This window comes from Staurois parvus, unplaced genomic scaffold (genome assembly GCF_062004578.1).
Source record: "Staurois parvus isolate SC_StPar_1 unplaced genomic scaffold, SC_StPar_1.0 ptg000204l, whole genome shotgun sequence".
NCBI lineage: Eukaryota > Metazoa > Chordata > Amphibia > Anura > Ranidae > Staurois > Staurois parvus.
The window spans coordinates 2,124,676-2,137,550 of record NW_028318000.1 but is presented as its reverse complement, the minus strand read 5'-3'; positions in this window follow the sequence as shown (position 1 = coordinate 2,137,550).

The window sequence follows — 12,875 nt, the reverse complement described above, 5'->3', positions numbered from 1 at the left end:
GGAGGCTTTCAAAGATCAAATTTTATTCCAATGGAGGAAAGAAGGAAATAAACAGGTTTTTGACCTTTCACTAGGTGCACACTTGTGCGTGCGTGTTGGAGTGTCCATGTTACAGGTACAGGTCAAATAAATAGCTGCTGTACTGGCAAGAAACAATGGGGAAAGAAGTCCCCGAGCCTTTTATCTTATCTAAGAAAGAATCCAAGCCTTTTTTGAAACAATCCAAAAAAAGGCCTGGATTCTTTCTTAGTTACACAGAATATAACTGGATACAGGGGCGGACTGACAACTCATGGGGCCCCCGGGCAATAGGGGATCATGGTGCCCCTGTGTCCTTGCCCAAACTCAAAAAAGCCTATGAAAAAGGTACCAGGGGCATCTCATGGGGCCCCCTACTGACCCCGGCCTTCGGGCTGTGCCCGAGTTTCCAAATGGTCAGTCCGCCCCTGACTGGATACTAACATTTATAGGTAAAGTTGATCCAGGAAATATCCGATTGCCTCTCGGGGGATCAGGAAGGAATTTTTTTTCTCAGCAGGAGCAAATTAGATCATGCTTTGCTGGGGTTTTTTTGCCTTCCTCTGGATCAACTGTGGGTATAGGATTATAACCTTTTTTTTTTTCTTTTTTCTTTTCTCTTGGCCAGCGATTCCCTTAGGCAGCTGGATGAAGAGATTTCATCTGGGGTCTGGGATGGTACACCAGGAGAGGCTGGATAGCTCTTCAAGAAGAGGAAGACCCTTCTGAGCACTACATAGTTCCAGGAATTTGTCCTTAGTTTAACAGTTTCTTGGGCATCCCATGTGTCCCCATCCAAGTTTCAATCCCCTAATAAAATCCAAAAACACAAGTTCAAGGACTGTCCACTCTCTTTTGAGTGCAAGGCTGGAAAGAAATGTGTTTTGCCTCCCTGAGCAGGACAGTAGGGGGGACCCAAACCTAAGACTCCTAAGTGGGTAGTGCTACATCTGTCAATTATAGAATTAGCTATTTATGTTAGATGAGGTCTTTTTCATACAAGTGGCCTGGGCATCAAGAAAATTACGATCATGTAACTTACGATTGCATATGTGGAGATAGAATATATTTAATCCCTCTCCAGCTACCAGTTTAAGAGTGTCTATTATGATGTGTATTTTCATACATGAGAAGAATATAAATGACAAACTTAAAGGATGTAGAAACAGGGGTTTTAGTATTCCCCTGCCACTGGTTGGATCAATCATATCTCATCACTAGCAAGACCAGATTTGAATAATGTGTCTCCTGGGACACTCTGGTAGCGCTGTGCTCTATGATTATAAGGATTTACAGTCAATTGGTTGCATGCACTTCAACTAATAAGCATATGTTTACACATCGGAAATCCTGTGGTGCTAATATTTCCTGCTGAAGACTTTACAAGAAAAAAAAAGAAGACAGTTAAAGAAGGTAAAACACAGCACAGGCTACTGCCCATACTAATCTCTGTGGCCTGGGTTACCTTTTTACAAACCATGGCCTGACCTAGAGCTCTTCTCAGATTATGAACGTTGGCCTATATCCATAGATGTAGTTTGTCTTAAATTAGCAAAAAATAAAAATAAAACAAGTCAGAGAGGTTTAACAAAGAAAGGTCAATGTGATTATATTCAAAGGTATAGATTTCATTTATGCATGTCTCTGGATTGTTGTTTATCAAGACGTAACCTGCAGCTTTTCCCTTAGGTTTCCAGAAGTTATTTAAATAATAACATTGGAAAGATATGAACTGGCATTTAGTTTTATGTTATGCTTCCTCTGAATTGCCTGTATACCAGGCTGCAATATGAAAAACGATAATAGGAAAAGCAAGCAGCATTAAATTATGTCCCTGAAGTGTAATTCTGCTTGGCAAGTAGAGAGCATACACTGGTTATGGTAAATGCAATACACATGAACACATAAAGTAGTAGATCCTGAAATTCTTACACTGTAATATATGTTTTGCCACAAGATGGCACTCAAATCCTTTTCCTTCTGCAAATCTAGTAATTTTAGAAAATCTTCTAAAATAAAAGACAAAATCTAGGTCAACTGATATGGAATGAAAAGGTAAGAAATAGGTTAAATAAATAGTTCATCTTTAGCTATAACTATAAATAAACCTGAAATAATTACAAGTTTGATTTTGCAAATTGTAAGTTAATTTCAGGTTATATTTGTGATTGAGGACATATGTGTTTTTGAGATATATATTTGACATAGGCATCCCACCTTAGGCTACATTCACACATGTAACCTGCATTTGGGGTGTCGTTAAGTTAACATTGACACCCGCTGCAGATCACAACTGCAATACGTTTTAAACGTGGTGTGGGAAGCAAGCACTGAATGTGGTGTGAATGGGCCCTAAAACTGCGCACTAAAAATTAATTATATGTAGCTACACTTGTGTTCCTGTTTATTTTTCTCCACCTTTTATAAACAGCAAAGAACTCTGACTAAGGCTAGGTTCACATCTGTGCGTGTGGTGCATGAAAATCCACCCGCACAGATAAATGCAGACCCACAGGCGGGTGCCATTAGTTCTAATGGCATGCCGCCCACACTGGAAAATGCAACCGTACTGGGAACTGAGGAACTCCCTGCCCCAACCCATCAGATTATCACCTATTATCCTCTCCTTTAGGCGCACCCTGAAAACCCATCTCTTCACGGAAGCCTACCCCACCCCCTGCTAACTTGCCGACCTCCTCCACTCTTCCTACCACTCCATCCCCCACAGCTATCTCCTCCTGTGCCACCACCCCCTCCCTCCTAGATTGTAAGCTCGAAAGAGCAGGGCCCTCGATCCCCTCATGTTTTGCATTGTATTGGTATTGTTCTGTCACATGTTCTGTCCCCCTTTGTAATGTACAGCGCTGAGCGAACTATTGGCGCTTTATAAATACTGTATAATAATAAAATAATAATAATAATAACTTCTTCCCTGCATGTCACGGGGCACGGGAGTGAATTCAAATGAACGGGGTCTCGTGCCCGGGCAAAATGCGCCCGCATGGCTGCATAGATGTGAACCGAGATTTAAAGTGATAGTAAAGCATTTTTAAAAAAATAACAAACATGTCATACTTACCTGCACCGTGCAATGGTTTTTCACAGAGCAGCCCTGGTGTACTTCTTCTCGGGCCTCCCGCCATCACTCCTGGCTCCTCCACCTTGACAGTGCCTCCAATAGCAAGCCACTTGCTTTGAGGGTGCTGGTGCATGCTCGGTCTCAAGTCCTGCTCTATGCAGCCATAGGACACATAGAGCTGTTGCTCAGCCCTGCCCTCATTGACTCGCTGGCTGTCACTGACAACAGTGGAAGCCAATGAGGAGAGAAAGACTTGGGACAGCCAAAGTTCCCCTGCACATTGCTGGACCGAGAGGGGGCTCCGGTGATTATTGGGGGCTTTTGCAACCACTTTAACCATTTTAAATACAGAAATGCTTTCATTTCAACAAAAACTATCACTGTCTCATTTTTTCAAGCTGAGTAAAATTCTGTTTTCACTAGGCTGTCAAAGGATTCAAGCCATCCAGGTCTCTTAAGAAGAAAGCTGTCCACACCATGCTTCACAGTTGGAATCATGTTTTGATCTTAGAATGAAGAGTCTTGTTTCTCCAAAAATAAAGAGTTTATCTTTTGTCTTATCAAGCTGTAAAACATTACAACAGAAGTAGTGTAGAACATCCAGGTGGTCTCAGGCAAACTTAGGAATAACATTTTAATTGCAATTATTTCCCCAGTGCTAACCTTCTGTAAACAGTGTCAGCCAAGACACACATGGTAAAAATGGTAATATATGCTTACTGATCCTTAGCTGATCCTGGGTTTTTTGTTCACTTGCAGTGGGTATTTAGGCATGCTCTTGCAACTCTGAACTTGTATTGCGGAATGTATTACATCTGAAAACTATAAGCTAGCGTGTGAAATAAGATCCTAAAAATTATGTAATAATATTTACATAACCCTTTTTCTTGAATACCAGAGGGTTGAAAAAGTGTATATGAATATTGTAATATACATTTAGAGAGCTTCAACAAAATTATTTTGCAAAAAAAGAGTTAACAAAAGTAATTTTGCTTTTTTTATTGTTTATAATCAAGTCAAATCCAAACCACTTTGAGCTGTCTGAGGCTCACATACATTTTTCATCATTAGCTATGATTTTTGACAACCAGCAACGAACTTGTATGTCACTGACTTCAAGTGGTTATACCGGGATGTTGCCTCCCACCATCTCCTGCGGCTCTCTTGGGCTCTCCCTTGCCACCAGGAGACCCACACGACCAGCTTCCACTGGCTGACCATAGAGCATTCATAACGTTTGTTTTCCCCGGATGTAAACAGTGCTATTTTTAAATAAGCAAAGTATATGATCACACCGATCTTGGTTTTATCAGATGCTTTTAAGGGGAGAGGAGACATCTGGATCTGATAGACCCCAGATCTCTCCATAAAGAGTACCTGTCACTGCCTATTGCTATCACTGGATATTTCTATTCCCTGTGATAACAATAAAAGTGATCAAATAAAAAAATTAAAGTAGCAGTGTAAAAAAAAAATTACATAATTTTAAAAAAATGTTAAAGTGCCCCAATCCCCTAATTTTGTACGCAAAGGTAACATATGCATCACTCCCACATGCGCACAAATAGCAATCATCCCATACATGTGAGGTATCACATGTATCTAGGGTAAATCAAAAGTGGTAACCTGTAAGTGCTTTTAAAGCGCCACCTATGGATAGTAAAATTTATGTAATTTGTTGGTGCATGGGAGTGCACAGTTTTAAACCACAACATGTTTGGTATTGGTATTTACTCTGACTAACATCATCTTTTAAATTTTACAAAACAATGGGGTATTATATTGTGTTTTTGTGCATTGAAATGCAAAAAGGTGTACTTTTTTCCCAAAAAATTGTGTTTAAAAACCCTCTGTGTAAATACCGTGTGACATAAAAAATGCAACACTCACAAATTTAATTCTAAGGCCTCTACTTTAAAAACATATATAATGTTTGGGAGTTAAATCAGGGGTGTTGTCCCCAGCACCCAGGGCAAAAGAAAAGAAAAACTTTCAACATGCCAGGGGAGATTAGACTCCAAACTCCATAGCCATATCTCAGGTGGTGAAGTGATCAGTTTTACCATCTTACAGGAACATTGCCCACCGAGATGAAAAACATTATTCTTTCTTTATTTAGTGTGTATTATTTGGTTTGTGTAAAAGTTATAGCGTCTACAATCTATAGTATATTCAGTACTGTATATTGGAGTTTACGCAGTTTTTACTTTCTGACTGCCTATCCCATTTCTTGAGGTGCTAAAATGCCAGGGCAGTACAACCCCCCCCCCCCCCCCCCCCCGTGACTACTTTTTGGAAAGTAGACACACCAAGGAATTTGCTGAGAGGCATGTTGAATCTATGGAAGATTTTATTTTTTGCCTCAAATTTTTGGAAAATTACAATTTTTTTTTTTACACAAACTCACTTAAATGATATATTACCCACACATGCAATGGGGATATGTTGAATAACACCCAAAACATATTCTGCTACTTCTTCTGAGGATACCACATGTGAGAGACCTTTTGGAAGCCTTGCCACATACAGGCCCCAAAATCCAATGGCCACCTTTAGGCTTTCAAAGGGCATATTTCCTCATATATCACTTCTTCACTACCTATCACAGCTTTGGAGGCCTTAAAATACCAGGATAGTAACCCCCCCCCCAAATGACCCCTTTCTGGAAAGTAGACACCACTATAAAAGTCATACTGAGTATTTTGCAGATATCATTTTTGCCACAGGGTTTTGAAAAAGGAAAAAAAAAAAGAAAAAAATACATTTTAATCTTTTCCTTAATTTTCCAAAAACTTGCGGCAACTAATGAGATCTTCAAAATATTCACCATACCAAGCCTTTTCTGATGCTTTTTGTTTACATGAAGAAGCATTTTTTTGCTGGAAAATTACTTTGAACCCCCAAACATTTTATATATATATATATATATATATATATATATATATATATATATATATAAAGCAGAGGCAACTAATGAATAACAGTGGATGTTGAAATTTTTTTATGTCACACAGTATTTGCAAATATTTGGGGAAAATATGCTATTTTGAATTTTAATGCACAAAAATAAGTAACTAGATACCAAACGTGACATTCTTTAAAACTGATCACACCTGTGCAATGGCAACAAACTACATACATTTTTAATATCCGTAGGCGACACTTTAAAAGCCTTTTCAGGTTACCACTTTAGATATACACAGGAGGTGTAGTGCTAGAATGATTGCCCTCGATCAATCTGACATTCGCGATGATATCTCACATGCATGGTGCAATCTCTGTTTACATACCAACACGGGACTGATGCTTGCATTTGCCTTTGCTCGCAAGCACAAGAGGGTGGGGTGATCTTTTTTTATTATTATTTATTTTGCTTTTTTTATTTTTACACTCTTTTTCATTATTTTATCACTGTTATTGTTATCACAGGGAATGTACAGTAAATATCCCATGTGACAGCAATAGGCAGTGACTGGTACTCTTTTCTGAGAAATCTGGGAACCATTAGACTTTAGAACTCTCCTCTACCCTTAAAGCATCTGATCACACCAAGACTGTGTGATCAGATGCTTTCCCAGTTTTAAAATGGAAAAACTGAAATGATGAAATGCTAGTTGCTTCTGGTTTCTTAGACAATACAGATCACTGGAGCCATTCTGGTCTCCGATCATCTCTATAGTCAGCTGGCAGAATTACCAGCTGAGATCTCCAGCGGGATAGGAGACACCGAGAAAGCCATGGAAGGTGGTGGGAGGTGGGTGGAGCGTCCCTTCCCACTGCTTGTAAAAGCAATCTAGATGCTAATTAGCAACTAGGATTGCATTTACATGAAATCCAACCACCAGCTGAAAAAAAATGATACCAGGATGATGCATCCTGGTATAACCACTCAAAGTCCACCAACGTACCAGTGCGTTTCTGGTCCTTGTTGGGCATATATGTAACAGCAGAGAACAGTGTGTGGGCAATCTAATGCTAGCTGACCCTGGCTGGGAGTGGTGCTAATTAACCCTGATGCTATCTGATGTCGCTAGTGGCGGGAATGCAATGACCAGTGAAAAATTCTGTATACTGACACTGTACTAATGGCACTGACTAGGTGACGAGGTGATCAAAGGGTTAAATGTGCTAATGTAACTTGTGTGTGTAAAATGTAGGGCTTTTACTCACAGTATGGTGTTCTCTCTTTTCTCTGCATGCGCGCTCACACCAGGAAATAGAAAGTGACGTAAGGGTGCTTTGATCAGATACGCCACTTGCCCCGGACATTGCAGGCAGGTGTCAAGTAGTCAAAAAAAAACTTTTCTCAATATTTAATTTTTTTAACATTGTTTTTATTAGTTTTTTTATTGAAAAAATACTTTCAACAGATTAGTTCAATATTACCATAGTAATATTTTACTACTCTGGGGGGGGGGGAGGGGGGGTGATCAGGGATTTTTTTTTTATCTTTTGCTTTTGCTTTGCAGGAGCAATAAAGATTATTGTTTCTGCAAGGCAATGCTTGCTTTGAATTGTTGTTGCTTTGAAAGCTGTTCAGATGGTTCAGGGTGCTGTGATTGGCCCATGTACCATGTGAGAGCTGTCAGCCAATCATAGCTCACTGGGAAGGGAAGCTAAGCTGTTATGAATCAGATTGATTCATAACAGCTTTGCTAGCATTGTGATCATATGATCACATTGTGATCACATGACCACCGGGTCCTGATAACCAGAATCTGCATTCCGCTGTATCCTGTGTTAGTACAGCCAGAACGATGTATCAGTACATTGCTTCGCCTGTACAAGCCGCCCCCCGCAGTACATTGTGGGCGGGCAGTCTATAAGTGGTGTTTTCCCTCTATGTGAACTTCCTTTCCTGGCCTTGTGACACCAGCAAAAGATATGGGGAAAAGGGGTCATCACTGGGACAGGATAGCACAGACACCAATAAAAACATTTTCAACCTATATGCTTCCTTAACCGATTTGATAGTCCCATGCCCTCTTGCCTACACTGTGGCTGATCTAGGCAGAAACCCTGATCATTTTTGCACTCCTCAAAGTAAATACAATTGCCAAAGAAAACACTTATAGATTATTCTTACTGTAGTTTATGACCCCTGACTGCATATCTAAGTCCAATCCTTCTGTATCCCCAAGGTGCTTCCATGGATGCGGGAACAGGGTTCTTTATTTCATTTCTGGTGATCCTGCTCCAAGGAAGACTGGTTTTGGACACAGGTTTATGTCACGATCAGGTCTGTCCTTTAATTTTATTAGCTCATAACCCTTGGGAAGCCCTACTACACAAACCAATTTTATCCCTCACTAAGGACCAAAGGAAGCTGGTAGGGTTTGCATTTTTGGCTGCACGGCAGACCTTGGCCAGAGCATGGAGGCAGCCATTCGTTATAATATCACAGAGGCTAATGGACACTATGGTGCATGAGAAGCTCACCACCACCCTGGACAATACACATGCTAAGTTCTGAAGCGTTTGGGACCCCTGGATCACATAAAATGCACAGATAAAAGATGACTGAACCTTACTTTGCCGTGTACTCCAGACTTCTTATGCTGTACGCTTCATTTTGATGTACTATTTGCACTGTTTTTTTGTACCTTACTCTCTGTACACTGCTTTCTTGAAAACTCGTTAAAACTCTTTATAAAACAAGATAAAAACATTTTCAGAAATTCTGCTATCCCTAGTAGAAACTCTAATGGTAAAACAATTATTTTTTTTAATTCCTTGCATTTGTTAAAACAAAAGAAATGCAAAAAAATACAATTCAGCTTTAAGGCAATTTTTGGCTTCCACATTTTTACAAGCCTGAACCTCTGCATTTTTACTTTATTAAAAGATAGAGAGATTTGTTAAATAGCCACAAGAGGGAGCACTGTATCTCTCTGCAGTATTAAATATAGTATTAAATATAGGGATTTTTTTTTTTTAGCCACAAAAAGCACCATAGTATTTCACTGCTATATTTAAAGAGATTTTCTGATTAGCCACTAATGGTAACTCTGTGCTTCACTGTAACATTTCCTATAGAAATGTATTGAAGGATAAGCTTAGAGTTTGGAAAGAATCCAGGTTTGGACTGAACTTTCTGATTTTGGGCAATTCAGATTAAATCCAAATTTAGGGACATTAAACAGCAATTTCCCAGCCCAAAAATCCCTCACTGGCTAAAGACTTGGTTATGTCACCTGACAAGAGATCAGGTGTCAAACTTTTTTTCAGTGATTGTTTTTGACCAATTGTTAGCCCATACACTATACAAGGCTACTTTCCCTACAACCCTTTGTCAGTATGTTGGAGTTTAGTGACAGATGAATTCACATCATGCTTTTCTTGTTTGATTGTTTACCTTTATTTAAAAAAAGGGGGAGTTTTTAACCACCTCCCGCCCACCATATAGTAATATGATGGATGCAAGGTGGTTCTCTCGTTCTGGGAGGACGTCCTCCCATTCTAACTGCGCATGCACGGCTCCCGGAGCACGTAGCACGGCGATTGGCGGTGCGCTGTGTCCCTCGGACACAGCAGATCACCAATCCATGGAAAGAGCCGAAGATGTCGGCTCGGTCATGTGAGCAGCTGTGTCCAATCACCAATAAACAGGGAAATGCCGGTTATCGGCATTTCTCTCCCCACGAGTTGTCACGCTGACAGCTCGTGAGGAGAGGAGAGCCGGTAATCAGCATTCCTCGGAGGGGACGTGTATACAGATCATCAGAGAGCTGATGATCAGTGTGCCCTGATTATCTGTGTAGCCCCAGCAGCACCACCTGTCAGTGTCCATCAGTGCCAGCTCTCAGTGCTTATCCATGCCACCTGCCAGTGCCCATCAGTGCCACATCAATGCCACATATCAGTGCCCATCTGAACTGCCTTTCAGTGTCACCCATCAGTGCCAGTCAGTGCCACCTATCAATGCAAGTCAGTGCCACCTATCAGTGCTGCCAGTCAGTGCCGCCTATCAGTGCCAGTCAGTGCCGCATATCAGTGCCAGTTAGTGCCGCCTATCAGTGTGCATCAGTGCTGCTTATCAGTGCCCGCCAGTGCTGCCTATCAGTGCTGCCTAACAGTGCCAGTCAGTGCCACCCAACAGTGTCGGTCAGAGTCGCCTATCAGTGCCAGTCAGTGCCGCCTATCAGTGCCATATATGAATGCTGCCTTTCAATGCCCATCAGTGATGCCTATCAATGCACATCAGTGCCTCCTCAGCAGTGCGCATCAGTGCCACCTATCAGTGTCCATCAGTGCAACATATCAGTGCTCATCACTGCAGCCCCATTACACATCAGTGAAGGAAAAAAATCACTTATTTACAAAATTTTATAACAAAAACTAAGAAAACAATTTTCAGTGGTTTTTGGTTTGTTTAAGAAAAAATAAAAATCCCAGAGATGATTAAATACCACCAAAATAAAAATTATAAAAATGTCATATGGGTACAGTGTTGCATGACCACGCAATTGTCATTCAAAGTGCAACAGCGTTGAAAGCTGGAATTTGGCCTGGGCAGGAAGGGGATATAAGTGCCCTGTAGGCTAGTGGTTAATGTTTTAGGCTCAGTTCACACTACCGCATCTTGGAATCTGACTTGTGAGACCCCAAGACGCATGACATGTGAAATCCAATGGTAGTGAATGAGAGCTGTCTTAATTAGCATTACTGAAGTCACTCCGACTTTAGAAAAAGTTCCTGTACTACTTCATGGTGACTTCTATGTGACTTGTGCCCATAGATTTTAATGGAAGCCACCTCCAAGCCGAATCCTCATCTATATTGATCTGATTTGAATCTGACATTAGAGGAATTACCCAAGCACATGGCTTGAAAGCATCAAAGTCATACTCAAGTCGCCAGCAAACTGCCAGGAAATCACCTGGCAAAGTCGCACTACATGTCTTGCGACTTTCAGGTCGCAGTAATGTCAATCACATCTCTGGCACATCTCTGGCATTAGCGTTACAATAACATCATGTCTGGGAGGCCTAAAATGGAAGACAAAAGTTGTTCCTTTGCAGCTGTCAGGGGTGAGCAGCATCCATTTCCACCAGGTCAGAGCAGTGGTCATGATGCAGCATCAAAATACAGGGCATGTGTGCCTTTTTTCAGACAGTTGTGTACTACACAGACAGAGCACACAGAGGATGATAGCCATGCCTTCATCAACCTATTCTTCTGTCCCCCAGGCTGAGAGCAGCATGAAATTATCTTCAGCTGCAAAAATATCCTGTTTTTCCTCTTCATCCAGAGTTACTCCTGCCATTGCCCTGCAAACTGGCATAGAGGAGTCTGCTGAATTATTTGAGTACAGCATGAGCCACTTGCTTCAAGCAGATGCACAGCAATGAGTTGCATCTGAGGCTAAATAGAAGAGCAATGGGAACATAGAGAAAGGGAACAGAAAGGGAGAACCAATTGGCACCAATGTTCCTGCAGCTGTATCTTACTGTCAAGTTGGCTCCAGTGATGAGGAGGGTTAATGATGAGGTTTCTGACCATGCTTGTGTGCCAACTATAGCAGGAGAAAAGTGAGCAAAAGACACAACATTAGAATCTCATCCAGGGGCAGCACAAAAAAGTGGATTGGCCATATTCCACCAAATGACAGAGCTCCACAGATGCAGGCTACAGTTATTCGCTGGTTCTGCTCAGTTGTGCTGGATATTATCAACACGTGCTGCAAACTGAATCTTCATCATTTGCAATATCATTTCTGTCCCAAGCATGGTGGAACACTTGGTAAACTGGGCACCAAATGTATGAAGAGAAATATTATTATTCACCAAGCAGCTTGGTGGGAGTAGCACTATTGCTAACATCACACTACCATCTCCAAATGTATCACTTAGCAGTCAGCTTTCCAGGCCCCAGCTGCTAGAACATAAGAAAAAATACATCCCTAGCCATCCAATGCTTAATGTCTCAATGCCAGCTTAACAAATTTGCTGGCTTTACAGCTGCTGCCATTCCAACTGGTGAAGTCTGCCCTATCTTGGAATTTGCAGCCTGTGCTGTACTACAATGGCAGGTTCCCAGCTGCCATTTTTTCATTTGTAAGATCATACCTTCCATACTCCGTCATGGGGACTAGTGATGTTTTCACATCATTAGTCCATGCAGTCAACTGCACAGTCCTTCTGAATATACAATATATCATGTAAAATGCTGCATAAATGATCAGTGCTGTATAAACACCAAAACGAAAGGGGAGCTGAGTTTTTAAAAAAATATCAACACTGTCACAAAGGTGTTTTCTAACATACAGTGCTCTCTGAATACATACATATATACAATTCATAAAAATAAATGTGCAAGTAGTGAAAAGAAAAAAGTCCCAATACGCTTAACTCCAAAAGAGCGTATTCCACAAAAAAATATTCAGCTTCTGGGTGTTACATAATCTATCCACCATAAAGAGTTAATAGGCTCCTTACCGAACAAATAGAACTCACACAGAGATCATACAGCACCTTGCTGCTCTGAATGTAGTCAACCCTCCCATCCTGGATGTATTTCTCCCTATAAAAAGATTAGAATACAGAGAGGACCAACATAGTGTAGTATAAATGCAAGATATTTCTTTAAAACCAAAATGTGGGGGTCCTCTCCTCCAAAGCACCTAGTCCCCATGTTGATGGGGACAAGGGCCTCATCACCACAACCTTGGCCAGTGGTTGTGGGGGTCTGCAGGTGGGGGGCTTATCGGAATCTGGAAGCCCCCTCTAACAAGGGGGCCCCAGGTCTCGCCCCCCCCCATGTGAATGAGTATGGTACC